Genomic DNA, 16,009 nt, shown 5'->3' on the forward strand with positions numbered 1-16,009 from the left:
GCAAGAGCTCTCACTATGTACTTTGCAGGTAATTTTGATGTCTCCAAGGTAAGACATAGTCGCAGCCTAACTAACAGATTCTTTGAAATTGCAAATGTCTTATCTGTGACAAGCTGGCTTCTGTTCTTACTATTGCACTAAACGAACACTTCTTTGCCTTACCAACTACATGAGATGAATTACTGATGGTGGGAGAGACGGTATACTTGCTTTCTTTAGACCTCCCCACTGCCTTTTAATTTAATCAATCTAGACTTGTACAACTGCTTTTGGACCTTCATATTTCAGATGCTGCCCTCTTCTGGTTTGTCTTAACTTACTAACTGGCATTCCTCAGGGCTCTGTCCTGGGACCAATTCTGTTTAACATTTTCCTTGCCCCTCTTGCCCTCCTTATTCAGTTCTTGGACTTTATATTTTATATACAGTATATGCTGACATCCAGATTCTTCTCCTCTTTAGTTCTTACTCCCTTTCAATAGAAATAGGGGCCATTACTAAATTTGATCTAGTAGCAAGCTGGCTTTCAGAGAATTTTTCTTTCTCATGTTGTGCAGTCTCCCTACCCAACCTTTGTATAAAAGACACTTTGCTCCCCTCTGAAGGACTTGATCACTTTTCACACTCAAATTTCCCATGTAGGTTCTAATTTAAGCAAATATGTTCACTTGGTCCATGCTTGACCATTCCTCCCTGCATATACTTATCCTGGTTCTTATAACTACAGGAATTCATTATACTAGTGAAGGTTACAACTAATATAGAATACTACCCTTAGGTTACTATTTGGCCTTAGGAAGTTTGACCGTGTCTCCTCTTTCTACCTTACAGAACATTGGCTTCCGATTGCATACAGGATTCCTTTTAAGATACTGATCACCATCCACCAGGTATTATCTTCTGGCTCCCTATCCTCTCTAGATAGTCTCATCAGAGAATACTTAGTTCATTGCAACAGAATCTCTTGTTTATACCCTCTCTTGGGCAGGTCTGTTTTGTCAATAATAGACATTCTGTTTTGTCTGTCATAGCACCCTCCCTTTAGAGCTACCTTCATTTTTTTCATTGAACTGAACCTGCTTATGACAAATTCAAATCCTTATTAAAAATCATTTCTTCTCTAGCCTTCTCACAAGGTAAATTTAAAATCTTTATGTATGGTGTCAGGTTGGTGAACGAGTTCAGGGCCTTGGCTTCTGTCTGCTTACTATGTGGCTCAAGCTTGTTTATAGTGGCATCAGCAGTCATTGGAGCTGCTATGCAGATGGAGGCCAGTCTGTCCTACCTGGCAGATGGAGTCTGACATGCTTAGCGCCTTTTAAAATGGGATTTCCCTGATGGTGGCTCGAAAACAGCTCTGGTTGTGCAACTGGGTGACAGATGCCTCCAAAGCTAAGCTCATGAGGCTTCCCTTTAGGTGCTGCTCTTTTTTTGTGAGGACCTGACCAATTTGGTCTAAGAGCTTGGGAGAACGAACTGCAGAGGACAGGCCCAGGGGAGCAATTTGCCTGGGCTCTAGCACTACCTGGTCTCATTCTCAGGACAGTAGGTGTTACAGGTCTGGCTGTCAACAGTTCGGTCAGAGGAGCTGCTTGCCTAACAACAGAATGTTCAACAGAATGTTCGGGGCAAAGATGGGTAAGCTCTCCACCCACTCTTTCCTGTAGCACTCAATGACATGATGCTGGTCTACTCCTCTCCTCTTCTGGTGGAAGGTGAGCTTCATCATTTTTTTGGAGGAGTGGACCATCATCACATCAGACCAATGGGTCTTAGACATTCTTAGGAATAGCTACCAGCTAGAGCTCTCCTGCATGGTCACTCCTCTCTTTTTGGCTGCCTATTGAATATCGCATTGAATTTAAAATCTTGACAATTATACATTGTGCACTTTATGGGGAAGCACCACAGTATTTGATCCAGGCCTTGAAAAAATATGTTCCAACTCGTAATCTGCGTTGACAGTCTACAATGAAATTGCCACTTAAGTGTGTCCAAGATGTGCACTATAAAAAAAAAACCAAACCAAAAACTTGGATGTTGACTATCTCTTTGGCTGGCCCAAAATTGTGGAATGCACTGAATGGACCATTAAGATATGTTTCAATTTTGGATCAATAAAAAAAATACTATTCGTTAAAGCCATCTATTGATAAGAACCACTGCTTTGATGTATTCATCTCCTAGGACTTTTTATTGACTGTTATTGGGTTTGTATTTTAGTATTGTTTTTATTTGAATATGTATTTTTTGTTGTCTCATTTGTGTATGTTCAACTTGTAATCCGCTTAGTTGATAGGTGGAATAGAAATTTTTTAAATAAATACCCCTAATGAAGCTCAAACATGGTAGTGAAATGGTGGCCCTCAATCGGGCATGAGTTAAGTGCTGTTTTTTGCTTTGAATAACGTTATTTGTATTATTAATATGACTGCATAATAAGAGTTTTGATTAAAATTGTTGGGAGTTTTGGGCCAATGATAGAGCTCTGATCCACATTGTTGGAAGAAGTTTTTGAGAATTAGATTCTTCCTGGAAGGTCTCTGAGGTGTTTTCTCCTGAAGAAAAATGCTCAATTGTTGGCGCACGCTTTTGTCTTTCGCGCCGTTGTCTATGAACCGAAAAAAGGTTTATTGCCTTTAAGAATGTGTGAGAAACAGAAAAATAGGACACCCCTGTAATCATTCTTGCAGCATAGAGCAGCGCGGCGGTGCGCGCTGCGCTCAATTGTTGGCGCGCGCTTTTGTCTTTCGCGCCGTTGTCTATGAACCATTCTGTAAGGCTTGTATCCTTGATTTTGTAATACCCGAAAACAAGACATTACAAAAATCTAATTTTGTAATTACAAGACTTTGGATTACTATCTGAAAATCCAGCATTGACAGCATTGGTTTTATTCTAGATAGTATTCACTTGTGCATTTCTTCCATACTTCGAGACAAAATGGCAAAATTGTTTGTTTTTGGTGATTCTAACATTTTTGCTTTGGTGGTTGCATTTTTTTGAGTTGAGGGCTCATTACCTTTCTCATCTCACCCATCAACCTCTTGGAACTTGGAGCAATACGGTTGGCTCTGCAGGAGTTTGCTCCGTTCCTCAATTATTTTCTGGTCAGGGTATTTTCGGACAGTGCCATGGCAGTGGCATATGTCAACAAGCTGGGCAGGACTTGTAGCCAGCAGCTGCCGACCAAGGAGACTCTCCTAATGGCCTGGGCGAAGAAGCATCTCCTGTGCTTGTTGGCAGCCCACATTGCAGATTTCTTGAATGTGCAAGTGGATTTTCGTAGTCACAGTGTTCTGGATCCGGGAGACTAGAAGCTGTAGGAGAATGTGTTCTATCTGGCTGATCATCATTGGGGTCATCCAGGGTACGACCTGATGGCTACCGGGCACAATGCCAAGGTTTATACCTTCTTCAGCTGCTGGAAGGAGTATGTATGGGCCTGGATGCAATTCTTCTGCCCTGTCTGTTGGATTCCTTGTGGTATGTGTTCCCTCCGTGGCCAATATTCGGTTGGATCATCAGGAGGATTGTGTTTCATCCAGTTCCAGTCATTTTGGTAGCTCTGGATTGGCTCTGAAAGCCGTGGTATGCAGACTTGATTCGACTTCTGGACAATGAACTATTACCCCTGCCACCCGGCAGGGGTTGCTTTGCTAAGGGCCAGGGCTGATGGAGGATCTCTTCCACTTTGGTCTTACGGCTTGGCCCTTGAGAGGTCAAGTTGAGGTGCAAGGGCTACTCAGTCAATCATTGCTACATTGCTGCAGGCCAGGAAGTGCTCCACATCGGTATGGAGGATGTTTAAAGTTTGGTGTGCAGAGGTAGCTGTGTCTTCCCTTTCGGCCTCTGTTGCTCAAATTCTGTTGTTTCTCCAGATGGGTCTGAATAAGGCTTGGCACTGGGTTCACGAAAGATTAAGGTGGCAGCTTTGGCCTGCTTCAGGGGTTAAGTGCAATGGATGTCCTTGGCGACTCATCCAGACATTGTCCAGTTCTTGAAGGGGGTGAGTCGCTTTCAGCCCCCTCTCAAGAGGCCTGTTTGTCTGGATTAGAATCTCAATTTGATGCTTTGTGTGTTGCAGAAGGCTCCCTTCAAGCCTTTGTGGAAAGTTATAGTCAAGGACCTAACTCTGTCTTCCTATTGTCAATTTCATCTGCTCAAGATTTTGGAGTTCCAAGCCTTGTCTTGCTGAGACCCATTTCTACAGTTTACGGAGGCAGGAGTGCCTCCTGAGGGTGGTTTCCTCCTTCTTTCCTAAGGTGATTTTGGCGTTCCACCTTAATCAGACAATGGAGCTAACCTCTTTTCAGTGAGAGGAGATGTCTGATCAGTTTGAGAGCTTGTGGCTGCTGGATGTACGTCGAGTGCTTCTCAGATACTTGGAGCTTTCCAATGAGTTTTGTAGGTCTGATTGGTTGTTTGTCCTATGGAGCAGTCATCAGCAAGGGCTGAAGGCGTTTTAAGCCCTCGCTAACGAGGTGGTTGAAGAAGGCAGTGACCTCAGCCTATTTGCTATTGGGGAGGCAGCCACTGAGTCTCTTGTGAGCTCATTCAGCCAGACATTTTTCGGCATCTTGGGTGGAGGCGATCCTCTTGGCGCTCTGCATTCCTTTGTCAAGCATTACCAAGTAGATGTGGCGGCAAACTCGGATGCCAGGTTTGGTGCATCAGTGTTGTAGGCTGCAGCTCCTGTTTCCCTCCCTTAATGAAGTCTGCTTTTGAACATCCCATTGATCTGGAATAGTGGTAAGGATGCTATTACCTAATAATTTTCTTTCCATTAATCCTTCACACTATTCCAGAGGCCCTCCCTCTATGGTTTACTCTGTGGTTCAGCTTTGCTGTGATTCCTTCCTCTCTTGGAGTATGGCCCTGTCTGCCTTTGCAGCCAAGCAAGCTATAATGATAGCTGCGAGGGATGATTTGTGTCAAAGAGTGCGAGAAGCTTGGGAGATAGTTGAAGGGGTTGCTAGACTCTTGTGTTTTTTCTTCCCTCTGCTTGTCTACATTAATACTGAAGAAATGGGAGGAAGGGGGGTTAGGACCTATATCTCACATCTCTTCACCTGTATTCTGTCTCTACCTGCTGGTTGATGAATATTAACTGTCCCACTGGTCTGGAATAGTGTGATGGACTAATGGAAAGAAAATTATCAGGTAAGACCTAATTTATCTTCTTTGACCCCATTCACAAATCTGGGAGCTTTGCTCAGCATATTAACAGAGTATGGAGGGATATAGAACTTCACTTAGCATATTCTAGTACACATAGTATAAGGTATTTGTGTTCCTTACCTGCAGGTAATATGACATCTACAAGATAAGGGTGCTCACAATCCTTGCAGACACCTTCCTGCAGAAGTGGAGCATAGCTGATTGCATTGTGTGTCTGGCACTGCCATACATAGTAGAACATGGAGTTACAGCCTCTTCACTCTACTGTTTCCTCATTTCCTTCTCTTGCTTCAGAGAAGCTACTCATTAGGGGTGTGTGTCCCTCATTTGAAGGCAATCATACACTCTTTGAGCCCCTAATTGCCAGCACGTTGACCCTAATCACTCTTTTCATGAGAAACAGGTCTAAGGAGAAAAGCCAGGTAGTCCCACCAGTAGGAAGAAATCTAACACACCTTCTGTCCACTTTGTCTCCCCCACCTCACTCCTTTTCTCTGTGCTGTGAAACCCATATGCATACATTTAGCCACTGAATGAAAGCCTGCAGAATTTCCAGATTATTTGGGAACATTCAATTGTCTCATTTGAAGGAGATGCTGTAAATTAAACTTGTGGCCTTACAGGCAAGTGAGTAGAGACTTGTGGCTGAGCCACAAAGGTTGCTTAGCTGCAACGTGAGCCTGAGGAAACATGTCCACGAATGGCAGAAGGAGAAGCTTGTCCTCTTCCCCTCCAGAGAGTCTATTGGACAAGCAAGATGTTTGTCTTATCACTGACAGTATATAAGAAGCCCAGCTAGACACACCCTTGCTGGTTCAGCAGTTTTAAGTGGGCTTGTCTTGCATCTATTTCCATCCCAGCTCCTTGCACAGCCTCTTTTCTGCTTGTTCCATACTGCATTCCTGCTCTACCTGTGATTCCTGTTCCTAATTTGATTTTGCCTTGTTTGATCCTTCTCTGGGCCTGGCTTGGCCTAGCCTAACCTCTCTATTCATGCTATTGCCCAGGGTAGGTCCTCATATATTTTCTGCATTCTTTCTGTTGCCAGCCTGCTGATTAGTGCAGATACCCAAGAACCGGAGGAGCTGGGTTTGATTCCCACTACAACTCCTTGTGATTCAGCAAATCACTTAACCCTCCATTGCCCCAGGTACAAAATAAGTACCTGATATAATATGTAAACTGTTTTGATTTAACCACTGAAAGGTAGTATTTTAAATCCCATCCCCTTCCACTTTCCTTTTCTTTTTTAAGGCATCAGAGACAAGCAAATATTTTATGCTTTTTGCTTCATTTGCAAAGCCTTGTTCTAGATTTATATTGCAGATACACTCTGGAAAAAAAAAGTTTTAAAAATGTTCCTCTTTAGGATGGTCTATCCTTAGCAACTCTATTTGCTTCTAGGGCGAGTCTGGCACTATCTCAAGGAATGAACTCTCCAAAAATCTGTAGGAGTTCCTGATGCCATGCTTTGGAAACCACTGTGCGTCATCTGTTATTTTCTTTCAGAGCTTGCATAACAGTAGTTCTACCAGTAGGTTAGCTTAAGCGGTTCCATGCATCCTGGCAACTCAGCTACTTTTAATTACTGTAGCCTCATATATGTGAAAATGAAGCGATTAGAGCTCCTCAGATTGGAAAAGGGACGGTTGAGGAGAGATATGAAAGAGCCTATAAAATCCTGAGTAGAATGGAATGGGTAAAAACAAATCTATTGTTTATCAAAAAGTGCAAAGGCTAATCAAAGGATGGAAGGGATATTAAGATCAGTTATTTCTCAGAACAAAATTTTTTCATAAGAAGTGGTCGTAAAATGTGTTAATGTGGATCCAAATGTTATATTGGATAAACGTTGCAGCATGGTTGAATCCCAGGTCTCAGCTCTACAGGCTGTTTCAGCTTCTGCAGTAAAAGACTCTTGTAATACACATTTTGAAATGGAAATGCTTGAGAATGCAGATAGAGCTGGAACCTGAGCTTTATCAATTTTCCTATTATATATTTACTTTCATCTGAGATCCTATTGAGGAAATACCTCAAAGAGATTCTAGGTATGGAAAATGCTGTTACTATGACTTGTTATACATTCCTGATAAGATAAATTTCCCAGATGATCAAGGAATTGATCATCTAGTATCTTCAGAATTAGATCTCGCTGCTTTTTTTAGAGGATTCTCAAGATAAGATATAGAAAAGTTCTTGTACAATCCCTCTATAGTCTGAACTACTGGGTGTTATGTATCTTAAGCAGCCAAATTCTATAGAATTCTCAAATCAAACTCTTGAGTTCATCTCCTGCTTGTGTATTATTTTAATGTTTGACATGGGTCTTGCCCTGGTGCTGCAGATTCACCCTATGGGAATATCCTTTCGGCGGGAGATTGCAGATTTTATGATAGTCTGCATCTTGAGGGTTCCCTGCCACTGCAGTAAGCCCTCCGGACAGCCTGCATGTCAGATCGGGGCTCTGGATTGGGAGCTGACTCTCCCCAGGTTCGTCTGCTAAGGGGTAGATTGCAAGTTGCGCGGTTCTGTGTAGGTGTGATCGGGACCGGACTGCATACCTTCCCTGATTGATCTGGAGGTCCTGGTAGTCACTGACATGGGTGACTGGGCAGGTGAGGAAGTCAGAAGACTTTAAATCTGATTTTGTCAGCTTCCTGAGGTACTGATCTCCTAAGGCAGGGTTTCTCAACCTGTGGTACACGAACCCTAGGGGGTACGTAGATCGCCTTTTGGGGGTTTGTGGGCTGATCCGATTCCTCCTCCCCCCCAGTCCACCCCCCGCATTTAATTATCCCACTCAGCAACTCCGAGAAGGGAAGGGCCAGGCGCGTGCAACGATTGCATGTCGCCGGGCCATAAACCTGCCCCCGCCCCCCCGATGTCAATTATGATGTTGGAGAGATGTTGGTCTTCTTCCCCACCATGAGTCTCATCCCTTCGTAATTCCCTTTTTGGAAGTTCAGTGCCGTGGCCGTTGTTCTGGATCGATATTTTGCCCCTGTGTCCAGGTTGAAAAGGATCATATTGTGATCCCTGCTTCACAGCATCCCTTCTACTTCTACACCTTGCGTCGGTCCTCGTAGTCCATTTAGAATTAAGTCCAGAATTGCATTTCCTCTCGTATTTTCCATGACAAGTTGTTCCAGGAAGCAATTGTCTACAGCAGTGTTCCCAACCCTGTCCTGGAGGACCACCAGGCCAGTCGGGTTTATGGGATAACCCTAATGAATATGCATGGGGCAGATTTGCATACCTGTCACCTCCATTATATGCAGATCTCTCTCATATATATTCATTAGGGCTATCCCCAAAACCCAACTGGCCTGGTGGTCTTCCAGGACAGGGTTGGGGACCACTTGTCTACAGCATCCAGGAACTTGGTCTCCCTACTATAGCCGGAGGTTCCTAGGTTCCAGTCTATCCCCAGATAATTGAATAGCTAGTGCTTTTTTTTTTTTTTTTAAATTTTGTAGTTACCATTATGTATTAATAAGATTATATTGTGTGTATATGAAAAATAGATGGAAGAAATTGCATTACAATTAATAATATTATTGTGGGACAGAGTTTGGTTGGGTTGGGCGGGGGTACTCGGTTGGAATTTGTTAGGCTTAGAGGGTACTGTCCTAAGGTAATGATATTTCCGGATGTAGTCGGAGCAACTCAGTTAAGGCAGAAGGTCTTTATGGCTTTGAAGCCTAGAGTGGTTGCTCTACTTTTTTTCTGAAATTTTCCTGTAAATGTTTAATTAATTTCCAGAATAATGACTATATTTTTTGGAATCCATTTCAATTAGAACAGTTCTTTAAAGACTCTTAGAATAAAATATCTTGACAAATGAATAAGAAAATGCAATGCTGATAAATAATAATATTGGGGAAGGTATATCCTAACATCTTTTTCCTTATGTAAATTTCTTTTAAGTTAATGGAAGCAACTTCTCCATTTATGGGAGCTGTTTGGTATTTCTTTGATTTTTCTTTTCCTTTGTATAATTGAAATGATTATATGTTACAATTTGAAAAAAATTCAATAAAAAACAAAAAGTACAAAGACACATGACGCTGCATGAAGTTAATAATAATAATAACAGTTTATATACCGCAATACCGCATAGTGGTGGCACATTTAAAACAGAAGAAATTTTTTTTTCATGCAACATAAAGGGGTCCTTTTACTAAGGACTCCTTTTATCAAGGTGCGCTACAGGGGTTAGCGCGTTGGACATTTAATCACGCGCTAACCCCCGCGGCAACCCAAAATACTAACGCCTCGTCAATGGAGGCGTTAGCAACTAGCGCGGCAGGCGGTTTAACGCGCGTTAAACCCCCCTACTGCGCCTTGATAAAAGGACCCCTAAGGCACGCTAGCTGTTTTAGCGCATGCTAAATGCTAACGCGGCCATTATAGTCTATGGACACATTAGCATTTAGCTTGCGGTAAAATGGCTAGTGCGCCTTAATAAAAGGACCCCATAGTTAAGCTCTGGAATCCATTACGGTAGTTAATGTAGCTGTTTTTTTAAAAAAGGTTTTGTGAAATTCCTGGAAGAAAAGTCCATAAACCAAACGGGGGAAAGCTGCTGTTGAAAATAGGATACTGGGCTGGATGGACCCTTGATCTGAACCTAATGTTAATTATCCCAGGACAAGCAGGCATGATATTCTCACATGTGGGTGACGTCATCTACGGAGCCCCGATGCGGAAGCATTTTCAAGCAAACTTGATTGAAGATTTAAGTTTGCTCTGCTGCTCCACGCATGCGTGCCTTCCTGCTCCACTAGGGGGTGCATCCCCTCGTGGTCTCCAGTTCAAAATATTCCGCTGAGCCTAGAAGTCGTGTTTTTTCAGGCTCTGCCTTCTAGCACCGCGATTTTTCTTGTTTTTCATTGTTTAAGTGCTGTGCGCGAATTTTTTCTTCTTCAACTTGATTCCCTGCTTCGTTTGACCGACCCGGAGGCTTCCAGGTCCCCGTGGCTGCGTGGCTACTCGAGCCGTGGCCACTTTCGATTCTATGTCCCGGCCTTTGACCGGCTTTAAAAAGTGCACCCGGTGCGAGCGGCTTCTTTCCATCACAGACCCGCATCGCCGGTGCATCCTCTGCCTGGGGGCCGCTCATCCAACCGACTCCTGTCCCCAGTGCGCTACTTTCCAGAACCGGGCACTCCGTCGAAGGAAAGCCCGCATGGCGGATCTTTTCGCCCCAGACCAACCCTCTACCTCGGCCTCGAGGTCGGCCTCGTCCTCGGCCCCAAATACCTCGGCATCGCCTCGAGACTCGACTCCGAAGTCCTCGGGACAACAGAAAGCCTCGGCTCCGGGTAAGTCCCCTCTTCCCTCTTCAGGTTCTGTACCAGCGAAGAAACCAACCTCGGGGACACCGGCGACGCATGGCGGAAGTCCCATGCTTACAGCCCCGACGAAGCCCTCCAAGCCTTCGGGCCGTGCCTCCACCACACGGGAATACTCTGATACGAGGTCGCCCCCGGTGGAGTGCACCGAGGCAGGGGACATGCCTTCGATGCTGTCCGTGCCCGTCTTCCAGGACTTACTCCGAGCAATGATCTCGTCGGAGCTGTCCGCTGCAATGGCCCATCTACAACCGGCCTCTGCCTTGACCTCGACCCCGCATGTGCCAGACCAGCCTGAGCCTCGCGTCGAGCCACCTCGGGGAAAAGTGCGCAAACTTCGCCGCATCTCATCCTCCTCGGACTCCTCGCCGAGGCACCCGAGGCGCTCTCCCTCCGCCGACCGCCACAGGGCAAAACGTCGGGCTAAACTAACAGAAACCTCGAACCACCGTACCTCTAAGAAGGCCCGGGGTTCCCCACTCTACGAGGCCGTTCACCTACACCTCGTACGGGACCACTGAGGGTCACAGAGTTATCACTCTCCAACCCACGCATCCTCCGAACTCCCCCTCGGACCGGGGCTCCGATCCGAGGTTTCGGGCTTTCACCAAGGGGATCCGGGTCGAGGTCACCAATTTGACATCGATCGATACCCCAAACCCCGGCATCGTCTCCGAGGGGCTCCTCGAGACGTCGGAGATCCACGACCCCGGAACACCTTCACAGTGCTTCCCCGGTTTCGGAGCTTGGATCGGAGCAGGAACCTCGCTACTCGAGGGAAGCCTCCCCTTCCTTCTCCACCCGACGGAGGTCTCGTTCACCGACCCCGCACGGGGCCTCGGGAACATCCCAACCATCCTTCTCATGCTTTGTCCAGGACATGGGCCACGCTTTGAATTTAGACCTCCAATCCGACTCCAGATACTCTAAAGAGTACCTAGCGGAACTGGATATGCCATCACTGCCCAAAGAGTCCCTTCGCTTACCGCCTAATCCGATACTCCAACAGGCTCTCTTCAGGAACCTGGAGACCCCCTATATGGAGGCCAAGTACCGTACAGTACCCTTTCCGGGATTTGAACAACCACAGCTCTCCCACCAGTCGCTGTTAGTAGAATCCTCCTTAAAAAAGGCTCACCCCTCCCGGGTCTCAGCGGCGGTCCCCCCAGGCCGAGAAGGCCGAACCCTAGACAAGTTCGGCAGGAGACTATATCAAAATGCGATGATGGCCTCTAGGGTGCAAAGCTACACTTTCACCTTCACATCCTACCTCAAACACCTCATTGGACTACTGAGAACCTTTGAGACTGACCTACCGGCCTCCCGCCAAGGAGCCTTTAGCCTGCTTTTGGAATCCCTCTCCAACCTACGCCTCCATCTATTCCACGCAGCCTACGATGGCTTCGAACTCTCCTCCAGAGAGGCAGTCTTTGCTATCGCCATGCGCCGACTAGCTTGGCTACGCCTGGTCGACATGGACCCCAACTTACAGGACCGGTTGGCTAACCTCCCCTGCGTGGGAAAAGAACTGTTCGATGACACTATCGAGGCGGCTACAAAACGCCTCTCCGAACACGAACGCTCGTTTGCCTCCCTCGTCCGACAAAAGCCCAAACCGCCCGCGTCCAGGCCGTATAGGGCCCCTCCGCGCCGCTACCCAGAAAAATCCACTCCTGCCTTCCCGCGGCCTCCACCCAGGCGTCCGCAAGCCCACCACCAGGCCATGCCCAAGTCCCAACCGCCTGCGACTACCAAACCTTCCCCGTCCTTTTGACGGGATACGCGGAAGGGGGCGGGCCCCCTCCGCCATAGTCCCAGGCCTCCTTCCCATCGGGGGTCGCCTCAAAGCCTTTTACCCTCGCTGGGAACAAGTCACGTCGGACGCATGGGTCCTTGGCGTGATCTCATCAGGATACTCTCTCAACTTTTGGACCATTCCTCCGGACAAGCCCCCAAGGAATTGCCCTCCCAACCTAACGCTGCTACCACTACTCCTCTCAGAAGCTCGAGATCTGCTTCGCCTGCGAGCGGTGGAGGAGGTTCCCCCCGACCAACAGGGGAAGGGCTTCTACTCCCGTTACTTCCTGGTACCGAAAAAAACGGGAGACTTACGCCCAATACTAGACTTGAGACACCTCAACAAATTTCTGATACGGGAAAAATTTCGGATGCTTTCCCTACCGACCCTCTACCCCCTGATCGACGAGGGCGACTGGCTCTGCTCCCTCGATCTGAAGGAGGCGTACACACATGTCCCAGTGCACCCCGCTCACCGCAAGTTCTTGCGTTTTCAGGTAGGGGACTGGCACCTACAATACCGTGTCCTCCCCTTCGGCCTAGCATCGTCACCTCGGGTCTTCACCAAGTGCCTCGTGGTGGTCACAGCAACCTTACACTCCCAGGGCCTCCAGGTATTCCCCTACCTGGACGACTGGCTGATCAAAGCCCCGTCCAGGGAAGTGGTTATCTCAACAGACTATTACCTACCTACAAAGTCTAGGGTTCGAAATAAACTTCCCAAAATCCCAACTACGCCCCTCCCAGTCCCTACAGTTCATCGGGGCCACGATGGACACGGTTCGCCTCCGTTCCTTCCTCCCCCCTCCGCGTCTAGAGGCGTTAGTAAGTCTGAGTCTAAGGTTTTCCCTGCTGACCTCGGTATCAGCTCGGCAAATGATGACTCTTCTGGGCCACATGGCCTCCACAGTCCACGTCACACCCTTCGCCCGCCTACATCTGAGAATTCCTCAATGGACCCTGCAGGGCCTCTCAATGGCGTCAAGAGAGGGACCCGATCGACCGCCCCGTGACAGTGACGCCTTCTTTGCAACGATCGCTCCGCTGGTGGGCCGACTCTTCAAATCTTTCCAAAGGTTTGCTCTTCCTCACCCCACCCCACAGCAATATACTCACCACGGACTCGTCGGAGTACGCTTGGGGAGCCCATCTGGACGGCCTATGCACTCAAGGGATGTGGTCAGCAGAAGACCGTCACTGCCACATCAACGTGCTAGAGCTTCGGGCCATCTACCTCGCAGCTGTAGCTTTTCAACATCTGCTCCACGACCGAGTGGTTCTCATCCGAACCGACAACCAGGTAGCAATGTACTACGTAAACAAACAAGGGGGAACAGGGTCTTGGTCCCTTTGCCGGGAAGCCCTACGCCTCTGGAAATGGGCAATCTCCAACAACACCTTCCTTCGAGCGGTGTACATACAAGGAGAACAAAACTGTCTGGCGGACAGACTCAGCCGCCTCCTCCAGCCACACGAGTGGTCACTGCACTCTCAGATCCTACGACAGGTGTTCGAAAAGTGGGGGACGCCTCAAATAGATCTATTCGCATCCCCCACAACCACAAGCTGCCTCTCTTCTGCTCCCGGATGTACTCCCCGGACCGGCTTGAGGCCGACGCCTTCCTCCTCGACTGGGAGGGAAGGTTCCTGTACGCGTTCCCGCCGTTTCCTCTGATACTACGGACGCTGGTCCACCTGAAAACAGTACAAGACACCCTGATCCTGATTGCCCCGCGCTGGCCACGCCAGCCGTGGTTTTCCCTTCTACTTCAACTCAGTGTCAGAGATCCTCTGCCTCTGTTTCCCTCTCTACTATCACAGGGCCAGGGTTCGCTGTTACATCCCAATCTTCAATCTCTTCATCTGAATGCTTGGTTTCTCTCCCCCTGACTGCTCTCCCCGTGTCTCAATCAGTCAAGGAGATATTGGAGGCCTCTAGAAAAACCTCGACGAGAACCTGCTACTCCCAAAAGTGGACCAGATTCTCAACCTGGTGCTCCTCCCACAGCCAGGACCCGGTGTCGGTCCCCGTCCCTCTGGTCCTTGACTATTTACTTCAATTATCTCATTCCGGCCTAAAGACCAACTCCATTCGAGTACACCTCAGTGCGATCGCGGCCTTTCATCAGCCCCTGGAAGGGAAAGCCCTCTCGCTCCATCCCTTAGTCTCTCGCTTCATGAAGGGTCTTCTGAACGTCCACCCTCCTCTCAAACCTCCCCCGGTGGTTTGGGACCTTAACGTGGTTCTGGCTCAACTAATGAAACCTCCATTTGAGCCCCTAGACAAATGCCATCCAAAATTCCTCACTTGGAAGGTGATTTTCCTTCTTGCGCTCACTTCCGCCCGACGGGTTAGTGAGTTACAAGCTCTGGTAGCGGACCCACCCTTCACGGTATTCCATCACGACAAGGTGGTACTCCGCACCCATCCAAAGTTCTTGCCTAAAGTAGTGTCTGATTTTCATCTCAATCAGTCCATTGTCTTACCTGTCCATTGTCACCCCGGAGAAGTGGCGCTCCACACTCTTGACTGCAAGAGAGCGTTGGCCTTTTACCTCCAACGCACTCAGTCACACCGGAAGGTCCCACAACTGTTTTTGTCCTTCGACCCAAACCGGTTAGGTCACCCAGTTTCCAAACGCACCTTGTCCAACTGGTTGGCCAATTGCATCTCCTTTTGCTACGCTCAGGCTGGTCTCACGCTGCATGGTCGAGTAACGGGACACAAGGTCCGAGCGATGGCAGCCTCCGTAGCATTCCTCAGGTCCACACCTATTGAGGAAATCTGCAAGGCTGCCACGTGGTCTTCGGTTCATACCTTCACCTCCCACTACTGTCTGGACTCACTGTCCAGGAGCGATGGCCGGTTCGGCCAATCGGTTTTACGAAATCTATTTGCTTAAATTGCCAACTTCCCTCCATCCCTTTTCAGATAGCTTGGAGGTCACCCACATGTGAGAATATCATGCCTGCTTGTCCTGGGATAAAGCACAGTTACTTACCGTAACAGGTGTTTTCCAGGGACAGCAGGCATATATTCTCACAACCCGCCCACCTCCCCGAGGTTGGCTTCTTTGCTAGTTAAATGAACTGGAGACCACGAGGGGATGCACCCCCTAGTGGAGCAGGAAGGCACGCATGCGTGTAGCAGCAGAGCAAACTTAAATCTTCAATCAAGTTTGCTTGAAAATGCTTCCGCATCGGGGCTCCGTAGATGACGTCACCCACATGTGAGAATATATGCCTGCTGTCCCTGGATAACACCTGTTACGGTAAGTAACTGTGCTTTCTTATATGTTCATGGTGATTATTTGTATATTCACTGTTGCTGCCTGTACAGCACTAGTGGTAATTGAATATATGGATTGCTTAAATGCTGTTGCTCATGTTGAATTTATTCTGGTCATTGTGCTGCCTAAACATTTGTGGATATCTTGGGAATGTTGATATGCAAGACCACCTAGCTGTCTTTTAAAGAGCCTTTCAAGTTGTTATAGACTTAAACTGGTTTTTGGGTTTTTTTCCCCCCCCATTAAATAACTTGAATCTGATTAAATAGGATGTGTGAGAGGACCTCATGCCCATTGAGAAGAAAGAAATAGTGTGCTCCTAAAACCTCTCTTGCTCCGGTATCTTTGGAAGGGCAATCAGAACACAAATATACACTCTTGCCTA

The 16,009-nt window shown here is 47.5% G+C and overlaps 1 protein-coding gene across 5 annotated transcripts in view; it reads left to right on the forward strand.

Annotated features, from left to right (window-relative positions):
* USP3 (ubiquitin specific peptidase 3) overlaps window positions 1-16,009 on the forward strand; it is a 97,054-nt gene that overhangs the window by 19,989 nt on the left and 61,056 nt on the right. The window contains exon 2 of one of the 5 annotated variants that reach the window (XM_033920003.1): window positions 831-889. The exons of the other annotated variants lie outside the window; for them this stretch is intronic. The gene's annotated coding sequence lies outside the window, so the exon portion shown is untranslated. The remainder of the gene's footprint in view (window positions 1-830; window positions 890-16,009) is intronic. 5 annotated transcript variants of the gene reach the window in all.

This window comes from Geotrypetes seraphini, chromosome 14, assembly GCF_902459505.1.
Source record: "Geotrypetes seraphini chromosome 14, aGeoSer1.1, whole genome shotgun sequence".
Taxonomy (NCBI): Eukaryota; Metazoa; Chordata; class Amphibia; order Gymnophiona; family Dermophiidae; genus Geotrypetes; species Geotrypetes seraphini.